We start from the raw sequence: 21,368 nt of genomic DNA on the forward strand, positions 1-21,368 counted from the left end.
ATTTAACTGGTGTAGTAGTGCGTTGTTTGTTTTTTTTCAAACATCGCGTGTCGATCTCACAGTCTGATTCACACGTATCTGCTAGACGTTACAATTACGAGACGACATTTAATGTAGACATCGCACGAGAGAATCCGCATTGCTATCGGCCGATGAACGCTAGCAGGAAAAAAACTATATGAGATTAATAGCGCAGAAAATAAAAGCGGTACAGTTTAACCTCTACCGTGGCTATGTGATTGATGGATTTAGTACGAGGAAATGAAAACGGAATGGGGAGAATATACGCATTCAAGTATAGACATGCTATTCGTGCATGTTTGAATATAAGGTCAAAGGTCGATCTTAGTTAAGCTGAAAGTATCAAATCAACTGTAATATCTTTATTTCGTAGGTAATCACTTGAAACCGTGACATCGATACCACCACCAAACCATTACTCATTCGTAGGTCAAATTCACTTGAGAAAAACATTTTTTTAAATATTATCACAAACTTTTAATAGCTGGAAATACCACGTAAATGATGCGTTCGTATCGTGTACATTATCATAGATTTTTTTTAAATAAACTTTTAATAGTACGTTTTTAACATGTGTTTTGAAATATTTTCTGATAAAGTTTGTATATTTCCAGTATTTTGTTATAAAACGTATATAGTGTTTTACCAATGACTAACTAATATATTAAACAGTGTTTAAGTTTAGTTATTGTGGAATGCATATAGGCATGTGAGATCGATTCTAAGAAAACCATAGGTGACCCGGTGGTTGGCACCCTGCGCTCTAGATCAGGAATCTTGACACCAAATTTTGGACAAGACCAATTTAGGAAACGAATATTTTGAATCCTTGATGTTCTAGGTAATGTTCTCGAATAACTCCGTTTCTCTGGATCTCATGCATAAGATTGTAAAGTTAAAGACCAGGGATTTGGCATGGTTTTCTTGTGTTTGTGCCGTGTGTGTTCCATTATTATTCATCCGATTGCGATAGAACTATAAGTTCTTGTGCCCGCATCTGTAAAAGTTTCTAAAATATTAGAAAAATTTTTTAACATCACGTGGGCCAGTTGTGTCCAGGAAACATGTCTACCGTTATAAAGGCGGTTCTTTTGCAGATGCACTTCTCCACTACGTGATATTCTTTTGTTTTAGTTGCTTTACGCCGAGTGCACGACAATCTTTGTTTGTAGGGCTAGCACGACGGCGAGATTAGCGCGAGAGCGACATTACGCGCGAGATACTCCTATTCTCGCATTGAGATCTCGCCCTTTGTATGTAAAATGGCAAGTAATATAGTTTTTGCCATCGATACGGTAAGAAGACGACGGTAATGTAGTGCTTAATAATACTTAACAGAAGGCACAACGTCATATATCACTTTTTAATATTGTATTAAGTTCAAATATTGAGTATTTAAAATTGGGTCAGTACGGTGACCTTGCTGGCAAGCTTCATTTGACCGTCCACAACGTTGGAGAGACAAATAATTTATGACGACAATGCAAATCAATATTTTGATAAATGTCAATTTGTTACAATCAGGCAGACCGTTTCATTGATTCGGTTCATCTTATCAACGAAATCCTGAGACGTGATAACTAAGGAGGCGAATTAATGAATAACGTCGATTTAACTAGGTGGAATGTGGATTTTCTAATCAAGCGCAGCGGTCTCTCTTTTTTTCTTCTTTTTTCACTGCTTCGCACATTTTGCGCGCAAAATTTAAAAATTGAATATGTATTTTTTCCATAGACAACATAACATAGGGACTTTTGACCTCAAATCGAAATTCAAAATTTGGACTCCGTCACAATCAGTAGAATTCTGTTTTGTGTATTAATTTCAAATTTCTGCCTACTTTCGAAATATTGGCACCAACATTTTTCTTTTTTGTGATCAATTATCAATTACGCTGAACTTGTTAAAGAATAAGCCTAAAACTAAATAAGATATAAACGATTACATAGGGTTGCAGATATCGTTTCGCTGACATCAGATACGTTAATAAATCAATTTCGCAAAAATGTCGATTACTTTAGTTATCATAACTACGTAATCAAAATATCCTGACATCTCCTGATTTCATGCATTTCAGTTGAATAACGGCCGAGTAATGTCCAATGTTTAATTATCATTCACAATGTAATTAAACATGGAAACCAATTCTTAAAGAAAACTTCAAATGAGATTTTATTTTCACCAATTTGACTCTAGAGGGAACCGATTCCGTGGTGAAAAACTTTTATTCATCTCAAAGTGACAGCGTTTTTAATTTTTATAAAATGGACATGTACTCGTATCAATGGCGCGTTGTCGAATTCGTACAGGTTGCCGCACACGGTGTGTGGAATTCGTAGGAAAATGCTTCTAATTTTACTTCTATTATTATAAGATCAATTATCTATCAAAACGGTACGGAGATAAGACGTATTTCAGTAACCAACAGCGTTGTTTTATTAGTTGACGGTAACGTCATAATAATGATTTACTATTTGACGGTTTAAATTTGGAATATAAAGATGTTACGCTTAAAGCTGTTGACAACTGTAGTAAAATGTAGAATTTTGTTCTTAATTTATTTTATTTAGAACCCTATTACAATAGCAGAATTATTATTTTTTTAATTTTGGACTTCATCAACGATCTATTCACAGATTAGGCAAGAGATAAATATTTTAAAGACAATAAAGAACAGAATGGAGAAAATGTTCGGACATATACTACGAAGTATTGAATTTGTACCAATTTGAGGGGAAGACAGAAGGAAAAGGAAAGAGGAAAACCAAGAATGACGTATAGACGAACATACAAAGGAGAAAGTCAGTCAGTGAGCGGCTATAAAGAGATCAAGGAGCTGGCTGCGAACTGCGAGAAATGGAGGAGGCTACACCGACAAGAATCTATTTTTTTTTTATGAAACTAAGTTACGGGATGAACAAGTCATTCGTTTCCACATACACGCCTGGCCATAACAGTTGCAGTGCCACTCAGAGCTTTAAATCACAAAGATCTGAGGTGCACAGCTACTGCGCCCGTCACCCTCAGACATAAGTTGACAAGTCCCATGTGCCTGTAATTTCACAAGGAGCTCTACTACTGCTAGCATTACAACTTTAAAAAAAATTAAAAACAGACTCACGCTTGGCCACAATCTTCCCTCATGTTAAATGACGCTATGACCGACTACGTGTGTGAGCTTATTATGTGAAAAATGACATGAGTACTCTAATATTTCCATGTTTACCTGTGTACCACAACGATGGCACAAGAAAGTGAAACACCGAAATGGCGAAACAGGCGATAATTTACACTGTCAATGTTTATTTCACACGTACAATTAAATGCTTTAACGATTGACTTTCCTCTTACGTCTACATTATAATATTTTGGCCTAAGAGCCTTTGCGCATTACATCCGATTCGTATCAGACTCTCGTCCTCCGACCGACATCCGTCCGAAAAAATTACTGTCAAATAAGTAATACTCGACCAAATTAAAACACAATGTCAAGTATGAAGCTTCATTCGCATCATGCGTCTCAATTTAGTTTAGTATTATTTATTTGACAATAATTGCTTCGGGCGGATGTCGGACGGAGAAAGAAAGTATAGGGCCAGGGCCAGTTCGGAATCATATCTCTAGGTGTACAAGCGATATTCGTATTTTCTCGGATTCTAATCGGACTTAGCATACAAACGACATCCGAAGTAGGTCCGACTTTTCTAAATTGTATAGTCTCGAATTCAGAAAGAATACGAATCAGGGGGTCTACTCTCGATCTCCGTCCGACATCCGTCCGAAACAATTACTGTCAAATAAGTAATATTCGACAAAATTAAAAGACAAGTATCCAGTATGAAGCTTCATTCGCATCACGCGTCTTTTCATTTGGTCAAGTATTGCTTATTTGGCAGTAATTGTTTCGGACGGATGTCGGACGGAGATCGAGAGTAGACCCCCAGATACAGTGCGCAATCACGTCTTCAATTTCTTTGAAGATGTAATGTATTTCTATCTACACTCATGGAAATATGTAGACCGCTAAAACGGTTGAATTATGATAACAATCAATGTTCACAAGAACCACTGGCCACATATTATACAAGACCGCGTTTGAAAAAAGTCGGGACGTCTTTTGATTTCCATTGAACGTTCTCGTATTGGTAGTGATTCATAAAAACGTCCCGCCGGAAATCGAATTCGGGACCTTCCAATAAATTTTGGTGAAATTACACACACATGGGACTTATCAACTTATGTCTCAGGGAGAAGGGGGTGAAAGACACAGTGGCAGTGCCCTTCAGGTCTTTATGATTTAAAGCTCTGAGTGGACTGCAACTGTTATGGACAGGCGTGTTAATTACCACCAGTCGCGCACGACATCTTCGTCCCGTCAATTGGTTTCATAAAAAAAACCAGCGCCCACTGCGCAAACCGATGGGCCACAGTGAAAAAAAGTAGAAAACATTTTTACGTTCATTATGTTATTTAGAAAACACCTTTCTCAAGTTCATTGCAAGTTCACTATTCTGTGCTCAGAAGCGCCTCAGGAGCAATATATTATGAACGATAATAATATACCTACCTGATTTACTGATAAGGTAATGGACAAAACACTGACTCATATGTCTGGTTTTTGTTTAAGGGAAACAAGGTTGTTTTTAAGAGATGATGTTGTTGTTGACGCACCTTGGCTGTGTCAATTTTGTTAATTTGTTTATAGTGTGCCGTGCTCACTTTAAAGATTCATTTGCTTTACTTTCATTTTTATTGGAAAGAGGGTACCTCAGTATTGGTCGCATTTAAATTTGAAAAATATTTTCTTCCACCTCTAGCCGGTGGAAGAAAATATCCTCTATAAATCCGGTTTCGCGCTCTTTCCGGTAACCGAAATCAAGAGAACTTGGCAAATATGTAATTAATTATTTTATTGAATTGATATTCAATTATTTTTTTGTGAAATTACTCCACTAGTTTGTTATAATTATTAATACAAAGATCGAACACTTAGAAAAAACTCCTTCGATCCGGCCGGATTCGAACCGACGTCGTCTAGCAAACCCTGCCAAACTATGACAACTAAGCCACGGAACTAACCAGCGAACCTCACGAATATGTTTCTTGTCGGATTTTTGTATTTGGTTTGCAACGACTTTTTAGCCGTAAATAGATGTAATTCCACGAACTTGTAAGGTGGTTTTTTTTGTTTTTATTTATAAATGTATCGTTACGTCTATACAAACTCGTACGTTGTTTATATATACCATCGAGATACTAATCCACGATTCTGGTATAAAGTAATTGCATTTGCCAAAGGTTATTTTAATATAGCAAGAGAATGCTGTGATGAATACCTTATTTCTCTTTCAAATTATGTTTTGCAACCTGTAAATACAACTACTCGTAAAATAATAATGTGACAACCCTACGCTCTGGAAGACGTGTAACTGCATTGACGCGTCGAAAAGGCGTGAATTGCACTGCTTGTCGTTTTATACCTTGGTTAACAGCTTAACATCAATAGTGTTTATACAGAATGTTAATTGCATAGTACTTAAATGGATAGTAATACAAGCGATTTTTACTCTAGGAACCCCTGTGAAATCGTAAAACTACATGTCCCATACCTATCTAGTACGTACCATCCTCTATCAAATTATCGTCCCTTACTAATGGACAATGGACATCATTGTTATAATTTTGATGTTCCGAGTTACTCAAATGAAATGATGCAGCATGAACTCCTGAATTGAACTTCATTATAATGTCAATATATTTTTCAACTGTTTCCATGGTCGAACGGTTACCATCCCGCCTGCATGGTCTCTCTCTCTCTCTCGGTCTCTCTCTGTCTCCCTCTGTCTCTCTCTCCCTCTCCCTCCCTTCCTCCCTTCCACCAAGTCCAAGGCAGCTAACTGGTAATGGGCAGAGCGTCCCAAAGGTGGCAGCAGTACTCCATACAGGATCGAACTTGTGTTTTATACAGATTTAAAAGCTGTTCAGGTGTGAAGTACCGCCTGACCTTGTAAAGTATGCCTAGTTTTCTGGCAGCAGTTTTTGCCAAGCACTCGATGTATCGCCTAAAGTTGAGGTTGGATGATAAACCCAGACCAAGTAGCTCAAGGTGGTCCATTATCGGCACGGATACATCTCGGAAAGTCGAAGTAAGATGTAGGGGACTCCGTTTTGATGTGAAAAGACACGCCTGTGTTTTAGCCGCATTAAACCTAACCCTGTTAGCGTCTCCCCAGTAGGAAGCAGCTTTCAGGCTAGGTCGTTGATATGCAGCAAGAATAGAGTGGCGGAGAGGACAGATCCCTGAGGTACACCGGCATTTATACCATGAGGAGCAGACGAGTAACCATCTACAACTACACGGATTGACCTATCCTTCAGAAAATCGCCTATCCACGTGCAAAGCCAACAGGAATTCCGTAAGTTGGAAGCTTGTTGAACAGGCTTTCATGCCAAACCCTATCAAAGGTCTTTGATATATCGAGAGACACGGCAAGCGATTCACCGCGTTTCTCGACAGCCTCGCTCCATAAATGTGTGGCATACGCAAGAAGATCCCCAGTACATCGACCACGGCGAAAACCTTGCTGTCGATCACTGAGGAGATCGTTATCTTCGAGGTATCCAAGGAGATGGCTGTTTCAATACGCGCTCCAAAGTCTTACGAGAATCTTAGTGTATGGAGATGATTGCGATAGGTCGATAATTAGATGGGTCGGCAAAACTAACTTTTAAATTATAAAAAAAAAAATCTTAGGTACAGGCTGTACATTTGCAAGCTTCCAGGTTTTCGGGATTTGTCCAGAACTCATAAGAGAGGCGATACAGGCGAGTCAACACCGGAGAAAAGTCGGGTTCACAGTTCCGCAGGATAATCGCTGGGATTACGTCAAGGCCACTGGCTTTGTTGACGTCTAATTTGCGTAAAGTTTTCAACACCTCTTTTTGACGGATAGTGATCTCGGGCATTTCCGAGTCACAGCGAGGTAGTGCAGGTGGTGTTTGCAAAGTAGCGTCAAGACGGGAGTTGGAAGCAAAAAGAGAAACAAAAAGATTTGCTTTCTCTTCAGCGGTATGAGCCAGCGATCCATCAGCTCTCATTAAAGGCGGAAGGGATGACCTGCAGAAATTCGCTTCGATCGATTTAGCGAGCGACCAGAATGCTTTACACCCTGAAGGGTATGAAGCTAACCTGGCCCCATGACGACTAATATGGCCGAAGCGAGCTTTCCGAATCGCTTTTTTGCAGGATCTAGCGGCTTTAAAGGCTTTCTTCAGACGGAGGGTTTCCGGTTCTTTGCGATCTCGAGCATCAGGCCAAGCCTGGTACGCAGATTGCTTTAGCGTTTCCGCAGCAGCACACTCAGCGTTAAACCAACGGCAAGCTTTGCCGCTGGAGGAGACTTCGAAATACGGAATAAAGTATTCCATAGCCCGAATAATCACCTCAGAGACGGCAGACGCGCAGCACGTCGGATCGTCAGAAGAGAAGCACAGCTGCCGCCAGAGATAAGATGCAAAGAAATGCCGCATCGCACCCCAGTCTGCTGACTTGTACCACCACATCCTCCTAGTACTTCTCGTACTGAGATCGGGTGGGGAGCACACAGATACAGATTTCACCAGACAGTGATCGGATGTCCCTAGTGGGGACGAGACCGATACTTGATAGCGATCTGGATCGGTTGTCAGCATAAGGCTTAAATCCAGGCAATTGGCTGTGTGGTAGTCAACGTCCGGTACCCCGGTAGCGCAACTCACCAGCTGGGTGAGGTCTAGCGATAGAGCACATACCCGCGCCTCTCTTCCACTTTGGTCGGTTTTTTGGTATGGGAACAACCATTCCTAGGGATGCGCATTAAAGTCCCCCAAAAAGACCAGTTGCGCTTTAGGATACCGTTGTTGGACCGTTTCCGCCGAGCTGCAGAGATAGTTGAACAGCCTAGTCGTCTCCGGGTCTCCAGAACGCGACCGGTACACACTGACGTAGACAATTTGTTGCAGTCCAGTGTCCACCAGTACCCACATTATAGAGAGATCGGGGTCTTCGAGGTCACGGAGACGTTTAGAACAGATGTCATCACGAGCGTAAACGCAGGTACCAGCGCGCTACTTAAATTTGTGCTCCAGAATGTAACCTGGGTAATGCAGATACGCCGTGTCGAAGGACGTCTAATTTGGATCTCCGTGAGGAAGAGCATGTGAGGCCTTTCAGTCTCAAGATGGTGGTGGACAGATGAGAGATTGGAGTGCAGACCTCGGATGTTCGAGAGGCGCATTTTAAATGAAAGGACGTGCATCCACTGTTTAGCCTTCCTCAATTTCCTTGACCTTTTCATGTTAGGGGTAGAGTGAAACCACTGAAAGTCATGCGGCCCATACCCTATACGGTACGCCGATGGGAGACTAGACTGGAGCGCGCGGGGACGCCCGAACCCCCCCGGGAGTGGCCATCGGGTCCTTTCATCCGGTCGTCAACCGGCACGATGGAGCACCCCGGGATTTTTCGCGAGTTGGCGGGGCAGCCTTTCACTGGAGGCTAATCAGCTAATTGGGCCCCTACTAGGCCAGCGGAGCACCGATCCCGCTACCTTCTGCGTCTAGGTTCCCATCGCAACAACAAGGGAGCCCCGAGATCAACCAAATCAGTGCAGTGCAACTGTACAGACCCTTCACTCTAGAGCGGCTACTCTGAGTGTCAAGCGGGAACACAGCCATAGCTGTTTGGCGGCTAGGCTTCGCCCAGAGGTTGGTCACCAGCCACGACCAAGGTCTACCACCGGAATTTGTAGCTTATTTGGCACCACCCAGGGGTCACGTGTAGGGTCTTGAGGGTACACAGCCTACGGACGCGAGCTACTTACCCCCAACAAGTATTAATTCTGTATAGCGTTTAATTTGCGCAAATATAAAAAATACTTTTGTATGCAAAAATTAAAGATGAGACCGATTAAGGCTGCTATCAGGCGGACTGCATGCGCGCAGTCTATATTTTCAACTGCATTTAATCGAATCTGACTGCACGCAGTTGTCACCGCAAGTTCACTATAAAGGTATTTGCACACCTAAATCCCGACGTTGCGGACTGGGTCATTCCTCGTAATGTTATTATAATGCAGCGCAAAATTTTAAAAACGTATCAAACATAATATTGTATTTTTATTATTTGTTAAAACAAGTAAAACATTAACATTTAGACACATTTCGTCCCCTTAAACACAAGCGGACGAAACTTACAAATTGTGGGGGATTTATTTACATTTTCGATTTTGGGTTTTACATTCTCTTCTATGACGTAAACAATTTAATTTTCAAGTTCTTGGAATTTCGCGATTGTTAAACATAGAAAACGAAATTATTTTTCCCGATTTCAGTCAGCTGTGATCATGATACCTAAGAGAATTTTAAAAAAACGAATACGCTATTTAAGTCCGAAAAAATATTCTAATTACCAATTCGTTTTCGTTCCGGCTCGTACGGATTGGTGCATAAGGCATGTGAAGCCTTGTGGTTATTTAAAAAAAAAAATTGTCCCAAACAATCTGACTGTTATTTAGAATGTTTGTGAAACATAAAGGGCCCTACTAAAAAAATTATTATTATTTTAACATATAGGTACATCTGTTAAATTACTACTTAATGTTCATAAGAATATTAGCTATCACTTCAATCGCAACAAATACTGAACGAAACGACAGTAGACAAAAACCAGGTTAACGTAGACAAGCAAAAACATTTAAGACAAAATGAAAGAGGCACTTATAACACCGTAAACTAGACTCAAGCTACGTTAGGCCGTAACATCCAATTTATTTAAATCTCCGTGAAATAGAATGGATATGAAACGAGAGAGAAATGTTATAATGTGCATAAAAGGAGGTAAGAAATTCAAATATGTAATGAGTACAACGACCCGGCGATGGTAGAACTTTTGCTCAATAAGCCTTTGGTGAATAATGTGACTTAATTATTCGCATCAATGCCGTGATTGAGTGCGACACGGTTTTAACTGTAAATCTTCACTTAGTTTATTTTCAAAGTGCAGCTAATTGCTTAGTAACGTTTTAATCCAAAATCATTCAAGAACAGACTTCTTTGCACATTTTCAAGATAATTCACTTTTATGCGCTTGAGTAAAATCTATTAATTACTTGGAAGCCTGACAATTTGGATTTAGGTTAGTTCTTATCACAAGCAGCATAGAGGTGAATTTAAATCTTAAATGTCAATCTTGATGTGCTTGTTATATGTTTATTTTACGCATCCCATTGTCACATACCTATACAATATCACGTTTGTCTCTCACTGACGTAGGCGGGGTCTGCGAACCTTCACTAGCTGCTTTTCTAATAAATTTATCGTGTTCTCCAGTCGCATCAGTGTTTTAATACGTGCCCATTTGTTCTTCTTACTTGTTTTAGCCTTTTTTAACGACATCCTCATTCGGGTTGAGATATGTACGTCGAGGTCCCAAATTTTCCCCACGATTTTCTATAAAGATATGTGCTGTTGTTCTACTAACATAAGGATGTTACTGGAAAAAGATACGCTTCGATGGGTTGGACATTCTAGATTTTTTAACGATATCAAGTGATTGGAAAAACAAGTCAAGCGCCTGGTGGTAAGCGACACGCTCGTCCATAACAGTTGCTGTGCCACTCAGAGTTTTACATCACAAAGAACTGAGGTCAAGTTGACAAATCCCATGTGCCCGTAACTTCGCCAGCACCCTTACCCTACAAAACCGAAACACAGTAATGCTGACATTACCGCTTGGCGGCAGAAATAGGTAAGGTGGCAGTACTTCCCTAGACGAACTCTTTCGCAAGGAGCTCTACCGCTACTAAGGTCTCTAATTTAGCAGGAATACGGATGCATTTTTTTTGGATCGCACTTGCGATCTTCTTCTTCGACTTCTCGTACGTTCACACTATTTCCCCAAATGATAATTCCATAACTTATGTGAGCATAATAAGCGGCCATTGCAATGGTCAGGTCAGTTGTATTCCTTATCTCCCTCTGTGCGTACGTGAAGCTAGATAACTTTTCTTAATTTTTTGTACGTGACATTTCCAGTTCACATGCGTTATATTTAAACCCAGCTAAGTGAAGCATGTTATTATATGTATAGTAAGAGTAATGGGGTTTTTTGTGGTGGGTTAAATTGTATAATCTATGTTTTATATAAATTATGTCTAAGTAGTAGTAGTAGGTGGTATAATACATTGAACTCCAAGGAATTACAACTTCCACAAAATTATTTGTATTTCCTTAAAAACTTTGCAATATGTCAAGGCAAACACGGCACCAAAAATCTACCACCCGCTACGTCTTTACCTTCAACCATTTTTTTCTGACTCCAAAATTCATGCATTTTCCGTTACATCAGTTTCGATACCGAATAAAGTCAACGTTGCAGTCAATGCCGTGTTCCAAAAAAAGCCTTGCGGACCATCGAATAAATTATGAATCTGCCAAGGCGATTGGCTTTCGATAAAATCCGGTCCGACAGTATGACTCCCTGAATTTCCAAATAATCTTCCACTCAGGTTGCTATAAAATATAGTCAGCTTCTGTATAAGAATTTCTCGGTAGTGATTAGCAGCGAGTTGCAAAAACATTTGTTTAAACTTATATCATCCATTTTTACAATGTTGTCCTGAATTTCCCTCAAATCAGAACCTGAGACAGCATAATAATATGCTTAATGATATTTTAAACTTAATGGACTTTTTTAGATTCTATTCTCGGGAAAGATAATTCAATTCCACACTCACGCCACTCTTCATTCGCTCATTTTTATTAAGTGAAAAACGTGTACGTGAAAAAGCGTAACGAAGCTCGAACGTTAAGGTAGGTAGAAACAAGGTTTAACGTTGCGATATTTTCATACAAATAAATGTTTTATCAATGCTTTAGAAGTTAAATTTGATGATCTTTGTCCCGCAATAGCATCCAAAAATGTTTACAAATCATTTATGACTCATTACTCACAGAATAACTACTTAGAACTCAAAAACAATCGATACGACACACTGTTTCGTGTACTCCGAAAAGTCATCGTCAAGAGAAGTGAGTACCGCCACCTTACTTATTTCTGCCGCCAAGCAGTAAGGGTGCTGGTGAAATTACAGGCACACGGTACATGTCAACTTATGTCTCAGGGTGACCGGCGCAGTGGTAGTGCCCCTCAGGTCTTTGCGATTTAAAGCTCTGAGTGGCACATCAACTGTTATCCGGACAGGCGTGTACCTTACCATCAGGCGCACGACTTGTTCGTCCTGTCACTTGATATTACAAAAAAAAGTGTACTGAGAGCTGCAGACCGTTCAAACAATTTAAAATTTTAACTTTGCTTTCTACTTATATTCTCGAAATATATAAGTTTGTTAAACAACACCCTGACTACTATACTTCTTGACGACCTGCTTCTGCCACAATCGCAATTACAGATATTCATCTCAAGCCCTAATTCGTAGTCGGTGAGATTATTCAACGAGCTCCCACCCAATATTAAGAACGAAGAATAATATTCAATATTTGTTAATAAATTAAAATTATATCTAATTCGTAAATGCTACTACAATTTAAATTAAAAATAATATAATAAATTTGAATAATAAATAATTCTTACTTATATTATACGTATTATAAAGTTATACGCCATAGTAATTTAGCTAAATTAAAACATTCAAGTGACATATTTCTTATTATATATTATTATTCTATAGCCAAAAATTTTAGTGACTAATAATTGAAACCTCGGCCTTCCTCTGTTCTTATTGTTATCCCTAATACAGGGTTCATAAGTGTCATTTTATTTTGAGTTGAGTATTGAGTGCTAGGCTACTATAGAACCATAATGGTTCCCCGCTGTACGACGACCTTTCACGACAAGATTTGTAACCGCTTTAACCTCCTAAGACCTAAACCCAAAATACGACAATAGGAGAAGCGCTAAACGCCCATTCAATTGAAAAATAGATTTTGAAGAATAGAGAACAGAAACTGTTGTAGGCTTTTGTTCATACATGAACAAACTGCCTCCGTGGCCGAACGGTTACCAAGCCAAACTGCCACTCAGAGGTTCGATTCCCGAGCCGGGAGAAATATTTGTTAGGCCTACATTTACTTCTCTCGCGAGTTTGGGTGTAATTTGTGGTTGTCTCTGTGTGTGTCCATGGCACCCGCAACACGGGGTTTCTATTATTGGGTGTTGTTATTATTATTATACATTACCTAACTCTATGCGCCTGAGCAAAAACAAAAGGCAATATGAACATGTTACACATTGAAGTCGGAAACAAAAACTTAACAGAATTTACTTATCTAATATAAGCAAATTTCTGATAGGTTTCATTTGCGAAGGGACTGGGTCATATTTGACCCTTCTTTAAATGCGTCATTTTCATTATAATGTACACAATAGAGATGCGCCGAGTACAAGTTTTACAAGAATAACCGAGTACCGAATATTACTCGGTTTAACATTTGCCGAGCTGAGTACTCGGCCGAGTTACTCGATTCATTACAACCGGAACGCGATGATCCTAAAAGTCCCATTGCTCTAGAATTAGACCGATATGTCAATGAAAGTTTATTGTTGCGAGAGCAGTCCTTTTCAATAGTGGGCAGTGCATAAAACAAGGTATCCAAAATTGACACAGTTAGCACGAGTGTTTTCATGTGCACCTGCAAGCACTGTGTATAGCGAGCGGTTATTTTCCGAAGCATATAATTTGTATGAAGAAAAGAGGAACAGACTATTACCTGAATGCGCAGAAAGCCTTGTATTCCTACATCATAACTTGCCTTTGTTAAATATTAAGTATTAATACAATTGTCTAGAATTTGTAGTGATAAATCTCTTTTGATAGCTATAACGCTTTATTTTAACCGAGTAACTCTTCTCATGAACCGAGTTATTCGACCGAGTACGAGTAGTAAAAAAAACGGCCGAGTACACCTAGTACCGAGTAGCAAACGAGTACTCGGTGCATCTCTAGTACACAATAATGTTTTGTAATAATTTCAGTTGCAGTAGAGCTCCTTGTGAAAGAGTTCGCCCAGGGAAATACTGCCACCTCACCTTTTTGTGCTACCAAACAGTAATGTGAGCATTACTGCGTTCCGGTTTCGAAGGGTAAGGGTGAAATTACAGGCACATGGGACTTGTCAATTTATGTCTCAGGGTGTCGGGCGCTGTGTCAGGGCCCCTCAGATATAAGAATTATTACATTCATATCATATCATATCTAGATTATAGATTTTCGTGCACGCATAAATAAGTTTGTATTTAAGATCTTCAAACTGACATACATACTCTCTGATACGTCGTAACCTTATAAACATTTGCGATTCTTAATATACCTAGCAAATTTTACCGGCTACGGAATATAACATTTGAAGTATCCCTGTACTATTGCTCTGACACATGGGGCCATGATTCCTTACCATTATTATAAAGTAACAAAAAAAAAAACATGACTAAAACATTCTCACTGTTTATTGTTTACATTGGCATAATTTAAAGCGTTCCTTATTTCGTAGTCCAACAGAAAGAAATAGCTTTTTGTATACTTAACAATATCCATTTTAAAAGTTACTTGTGTTGGTTACATTTTAACGCTACCGGAATTCGGAATATATTTAACATTACTTTATACTAACCCTCTCGTTAGATTTTTCAGAAAACAAAAATACTGCTTTAAAACATGGAAAAGAAATAATTAGCACTCACAAATGATAATAATAACTTAATAGCCAAGTTCAAGATTGTGAATTAGTTTGTCCCCTCTATCCAAGGACTCATGATGCAAGAGTGGAATGAATAAACAAACAAAAACAGTCAACCTACCTACTAATTAATTGCACAGCTCTATGTAAAAACAACACAGTTTACAAAAACAATTGCGCGATTCTGAAAGTGAATCATTTTTAATTTTAGAACGAGCTTTAAGTCCCGTTCTTCCTCCTAGCTTTTTTTAAAACCTGCTCAGAATGCTCTCGTGACGTTACAGGTCACCTACAAAAACTAATTTGTTAATCGAATACTATTCGTGACATTGCTATTCATAAAGGATTTAAAAAAAGAAAATTTAAACAAGTAGGGCATGTTTTTTTCGCAAATTGAATCATATTGCATTAGCATAACTTTAAAGCTTACCTCGAGACTGGATAATGGAAGTTGTTTGCAAATAAGTCAACAAGTTTATTACGTTGTCAGTTACCCAGATTCATAAGTCTATCGATTTCCCGGTAGAACTTTTCGTATCGACAGTACTGTTAAACAACTTATGTCAGCTCTAGTGTATCAGTCATAGACTAAATTGAAAATAGCGAGATAATCACTTGTGTTATGAACTTTAACGTGTGTATCTAATGAAAAGTGGCTAATGAAAAATATAGCTTTATTATGAAAAGCTATTCAGATTGTTTTGCTTTTGTTTCCTCTTTCGAAATGACTATGATGTACTCGTTTAAAAAAAAACCAGATTTTAAGAAAGTTTAATGAAGTGGAGAATCTTAAAGGGGAGTCGGTTCGTTCAATTATAAAAGATGTGAAGATCATCTTCGTCATCATCATTCGTTTATACGTTCTACTTCTGGGCACGGGTCTCTTCTATGAATAAGGTTTACATAGTATAAGGCTTAATAATATCTTCGAACCCTGATAAAGACAGATGTATTTAATATCCATGTAGTCAAATCGCGTTTATACAAAGTGCGCTGCCAAGACCATCTTCTTAAAACACATTTAACCCACAGATAATTGTAGAAACGAGATGTTATATAATTACTACAAAATAAGGCATACTAGATTCAACAAGGCGGTGAGTCATTGACATCGGAAAATCATCACAACAAAGAAGGAATAAACATTACGCCCACAATGCAATAAAAAAGTTAATAACTTGACTTCGACATAGAATATTTTACTTCATTGAGGAAAATTACAGCTTATTTACGTAATAAAGTAAGTAATAATTATTTGCAATACTATATTTTATGACTTTCCTGGTTATTTATTGAACGATCAATCGTACCTTGGCAAGGAAAGTGTAACCAGGACTGAACCGTATTTGAATTACTAAACAAATACGTATTTCGTATTTGTGTATCAATTACTATTAAAAATGTATTTTGTAATGGATATTTCAAACACTTTCACCATAGTATGATAAAACAAGTATGACAACTAAATACAAAGTAGCATCGCGGCTTGTATGTGTGCACACACGCCGCGCGTGTACGGATACACCGTGCACACATTCTCATAATAATGAAAGGGGACTGCGACGACCAGTGCTATGCTACGTGAATGCATCGCGAGAATATATGAATGTGTGCGTTCGTACAAGCCACGCGGCTGGCGTGCACTAGTGCAAACCACACAGCTACGTTTGTATTGTTTTAGTAGCAGCAGAGCTCCTTGTGACAGAGCGTTACTATAATGTGAGCATTACTGCGTTCCGGTTTTGAAGGGTAAGAGTGCTTGTGAAATTATAAGCACATGGAACTTGTCAACTTATGTCTCAAGGTGACGAGCGCAGTGGCAGTGCCTCTCAGATCTTTGCGATTTAAGGGTCGTATTCTAGAACTCTACTCAATACTCAAGTCAGGACTTGAGTATTGCAGTGAGCACTGAAAATCATACTCAAGTCCTTGCCATTAGGGTCGTATTTCCAGTTCTTGAAATCATACTCAAGTCTGCTCAAATCCTGACTTGAGCATTGAGTAGAGTTCTAGAATACGACCGTAAGTCTCTGAGTGGCACTGCAAATGGACGGGCGTGTCGCTTACAATCAGGCGCACGACTTGTTCGCCCCACCACTTGGTATCATAAAAAAATATATAAGTATTTATACAATATCATATACTCGTGAATATATATAATTTTGGATGTATACGTCGCTGACAGGGAAATTGCTTAAAACCATTACAGAAAATGAATCAGCGCTGACATTTTTGATTCATTTCCTAACCTTCGTGTGTTTTCACTAATTCTAGAAATAACGTGTTAGGGAGTCACTACACTTAATGACACGGAATCGCATTAAGCCGATCCGAAAAAGCTTTATATACACGTAATAAGAGTAAAAAGGACGTGCTTTTCGCGTCGACGATACGAGCTGTGGCGAAATGCGCAATGCCTTTTCGCTTTCATTGCACGAATAAAAAACTTTTTTCTGGCCAACTCAAGCCGATTCAGCTTTAATAAGTCTAGTGGCTACATTAGATACATCGTTTTGGATGTTTTAAATAGTACGATAGTATTTTGTCACATCACATATAAAGAAATGATGAATACGAACAAATAAATAAACCATTGAGACTGAGACTATTGTCTAGGAAACGTGATATTTTTATTTTTTTGCTCGTCTATTTTACTTTTCAACAATAGAAAACGTTAAAACAAAACAGAAGAACATTAAAATAATACCCAGTAAAAATGAAAAAAATATCCATGCTTTGAATTAAATATACGCCAAAACTCATTCGTATACAGCAAACAGAAAGTTGAAGGACATAAAGCACCTAATGTACTGCATCAAGCCATATATACATACGTTGAACTGTTCTGCACAAGCCTGGTACTAACAGATTGTTTATTAGTTACTTTGGTCCACCAAGCTTCGACTGAACCAAATGTTCTGAGATTTCACATCTCTTCGAAAAGTTTTGGAACATTTGAAAGTATCATCAAAATGATTTGGCTCTCCGTTGAACTGCACTTGCCATTTTACTACCTTGGGTCTGAATCCAAAAGTTCTCCGCAGAATTTACCAATTTTTTAAATGTTTCGTATAAGACAAGTGGATCTTACAATATTTTATAATAAGCTTAGTGTGAAGAACTTGTCATGGCACCTAGTTCGATGACACGACTATTTAAATACGCCTCGCTTAAGCCATATTTATCAGCATTTAACCTTTGAGATCATACATATTAATACCAAATTATATTTTAGGTTTACAATGCGATAATGGCGTTAGGTACGGATGACGTAAGTATTCATAAATGAAAATAACTTTTCTATGTAAAACATACGTTATTTCAAACAATGCTTTCATTGTTTTAATCGTATGAATTCAATTTTTCTTCCAAATAACATGTACTTAGGATCTCATTTATTATAATCGTTCATAATAGAAACCATTTATGTTATTTTGCGTAATATTATTACATTTTTATACATTCCTAAACAACAGCGTATCTCTCTAGTAATACTTTATTCAAAACTATAAATGTTAGATACATAGCGGTTTGAAATAATGTCACATTGCTGTTTATATTGGGGAGTGGTCCATCCTTATTAATAATATTAAACGTGTAAAGAATTCCAAACTAGGTTATCAAAAGCAATAGAAATGAGGACCATGTTTCGGCGTGAATCAATTTCACGCTGTCCTCGAAAGGAATGTATGACGTCCTCTCTTACTTACTTGCGGACATACTTCGACTTGATACTGTTTGTTACAGATAATTCATATCCGTCAGCTTCGTTGGTATTTAACTTCTTTTACTTGAGTTGGTCATTAATGAATCGAAATGTGGGATTACGTCCTACACAAACGTAAAAATTTTAAAATCTGTTTGGTAGCTTCTACATTACCTTAAACTTGCAAATATACCGTTATCAGGATACGGTTTGTCAATATAGAAGATTGTTAGATGGCCTTGCAATGGCTTTCGTTAATCGGGCATTTTATTTTTGTTATAGTAGCCAAATGACACAAATCGCTACAATGGTTTTGTAGTGATTATCAGGCATACGCAGTACACTTATGGGACACTAAAAAGCTGCATTAGTACCTACAATTAGTACTCAATAAAACCATACCATAACATTACGAATCAATTGTTGAATCGTTGATATCGTGTGAGACTAATATGGTTCCATACGAGTTACCGAGTAAAAGTAATTATAGTATATTAAATTTCAACGTAACGTGTGTTTTTTTTAAACATAAGCACATATACAGATATAATAATACCTTGAAGAAATATAAGATCCAAGATGTTTAATGGGAATGTTGGCAATAAAATCACTAAAGACACAAACACTTAAGTCAGAAAAGTCGATATTATTGTTGCGGCAAAAATATCAGAGTACCAGGACAGCAGAAAACACTGGGAGTACGTATCGGAGCACCTGTTGGCGCGGCGCGAGGAACGTTACTGGCACGCCGAGAGCCCATTAGTCGCACGCGGACACGTCATGCGGAAGCCGGTTCTGAGCCTAAGGAATCGCAATACGTTCTTAGGGTGCAGGTTCGATGGCAGATTTGACCTGTGCCACTCACAGATAAGGACAATGACTCTTTTACGAAGAAATGAGTAACGGGAAATTAATACCTGGATTAATGAGTACAATACACCTCAAAACAAGACGCAGTAACCACTTTTAGGATAAGTTCCAGAAAATAAAACTTTTGCATTTTGATTCTCTTGTTTTGTTAGTAACTGTAAAAAACTCAATTTTAATTGGGCTCAACAATGTTATCGAGTTAGCAAAGAAACTGCGACGAACATTTCAAGTTAAGAAGAGACACGCAAGTCTGACGAAAAGTAGGAAATATTCCAATCACGTAGAGGCGGGCATGTCTCTAAATTACGAATAAGATTAGGGAGAAAGTGTTGTAGCTAACACGTGTTCCACAAAAAAAAAAGCTTTATAATGGCGATTGATTACCATATCAAACGGGTTTAGTAGGTGTGGGCAGCGGAAGAACCACAATGAGAGCAGATAAAAAGTTCGAATAAAATCGATCGTGAAGATCATGCTAGAACGGCTTTCAATCCTATTTATCAAATCGTAAGTAGATAAACAAGTTATAAAGGCAATCATTCAATTAGTCGTAATGAGTAGAGCATTTTGCATTACATAGGTTACCAATTCCAGAAAATTCGTTTAACGTCAAAAAAGGATCAAAACACAGACTTCACTTTTTGATTCGAAAAGTAGTAACTTTGAAGATTGTTCATCAAAGTTTGAAGATTCTTTATCAAAGTTACTCGTTGTTCGACATAATCCTATTATCCTTTAAAGTCAATTTTGAGTCTGAAAAGCTCGCACAAATCCGATAAAGGACGGACGGCAAATTTTCGGTTGTGAAATTGGACATAATAATTTTCATACAATAGACAAGCCTATGAGAAATGGTAGAAACATTAACTGATCCAATTTTCAATCATTGAATCACTTTTCTCTTTTCCTTATTCGTGAGAGAAATCACACTTTCTGATTGATACATTAGAGAATTGAAAATAATCCCTACAGACTTATGAAAAAATTGTAGTGTTATTATCTATTAGATCTGTAGATTTGCCTTATTTTTTATCGTAAAAAATACGATGCAGATGTTAAATTCAAATAAATTACATTGAATAATGTTCTCTGTTTGAACAGAATAAAAATTTTAATTGAACCACCCTTAGGTGTCAAAGTTCTTTCACGGAAAGGAAAAATCTAAAACCTCTTATCCAATTTCCTACAGTCCAATTACGTGGCCAATAAAACCTTTGAAAGAAAGTCGACAGCTCTTCGAAAAAGTATTTGTTGACTCACTGTTCCGAATTCGAGTCGAGAAAAGTTGACGGCATTTCGCCAGACATTTTCACTCTATCAGACTTCTTTCGTTCTCGGGACAACATTGCGTCTGACCTTATAACCGATTTTTAATGTATCCAAGCAACAATTATAGAAACAATAGGCGACAAAGACTGGTGGCATCAATAAATGCTTTGTAAGTAGACAAATAAAGTCGATATTTGAATGGTGAAAAGAATATACTAGTTGCGGATGGCGTGCCAAATGGATACGGATCAAATGAGTAGGTTTCGAACGATTAGCGTTAAGTAGTGGACTATGGAATCTCGACGTTAATTGGTAGTGTATATTGGCGATTTGATCGCTTATGAATGAAGGCCAATACTGCCAAACTGGGAGCATATTGCTTAACATGTTGAGCAACAGTTGTTCCCTATTACAACACAAAAGGAAATGGTTTTAATAAAGTATTAATAAAAAACGGAAACGAAGCCCATTCAAAATGTGATCATAGGCAATGAAATTAATAGTGTCGTAAAAATTAAGTATATATTTTTTTTATAATAACTTTTATCGTGCATTCATTGCGAAAGTGGTCTTTAAATTACACTTTTATATAAGACACCACAAGAGCGGTATTTTCTTTTATTACTCGATTTTCACCGTTCTGTGGTACAATAGTTTCTCCACTATATTAGACATTTATTGCCTGCCATAAACGTTATATTTCAAATTCATATTTTTTTATAACATGATAATATAAAATTTTGCTATCCGGAATCTTAAGCGATGGTAA

The 21,368-nt window shown here is 38.0% G+C and overlaps 1 protein-coding gene and 1 long non-coding RNA gene across 4 annotated transcripts in view; one reads left to right on the top strand and one right to left on the bottom strand.

The window, feature by feature from the left end:
• The window catches only part of LOC113228083, a 322,064-nt gene extending 302,642 nt beyond the window's left edge, over window positions 1–19,422 (bottom strand). For all 3 annotated transcript variants that reach the window (XM_026461228.1, XM_026461227.1, XM_026461229.1), the window contains exon 1: window positions 19,017–19,422. The gene's annotated coding sequence lies outside the window, so the exon portion shown is untranslated. The remainder of the gene's footprint in view (window positions 1–19,016) is intronic.
• On the top strand, window positions 15,902–18,660 carry LOC113228086. The gene is made up of 3 exons (XR_003310259.1): window positions 15,902–15,994; window positions 17,990–18,025; window positions 18,502–18,660. It is a non-coding gene; the product is annotated as an uncharacterized LOC113228086 (long non-coding RNA).
• Window positions 19,423–21,368: the final 1,946 nt, after the last annotated feature.

Source organism: Hyposmocoma kahamanoa, unplaced genomic scaffold (genome assembly GCF_003589595.1).
Source record: "Hyposmocoma kahamanoa isolate Upper Pololo Valley unplaced genomic scaffold, ASM358959v1 220, whole genome shotgun sequence".
In the NCBI taxonomy this organism is placed as follows: domain Eukaryota; kingdom Metazoa; phylum Arthropoda; class Insecta; order Lepidoptera; family Cosmopterigidae; genus Hyposmocoma; species Hyposmocoma kahamanoa.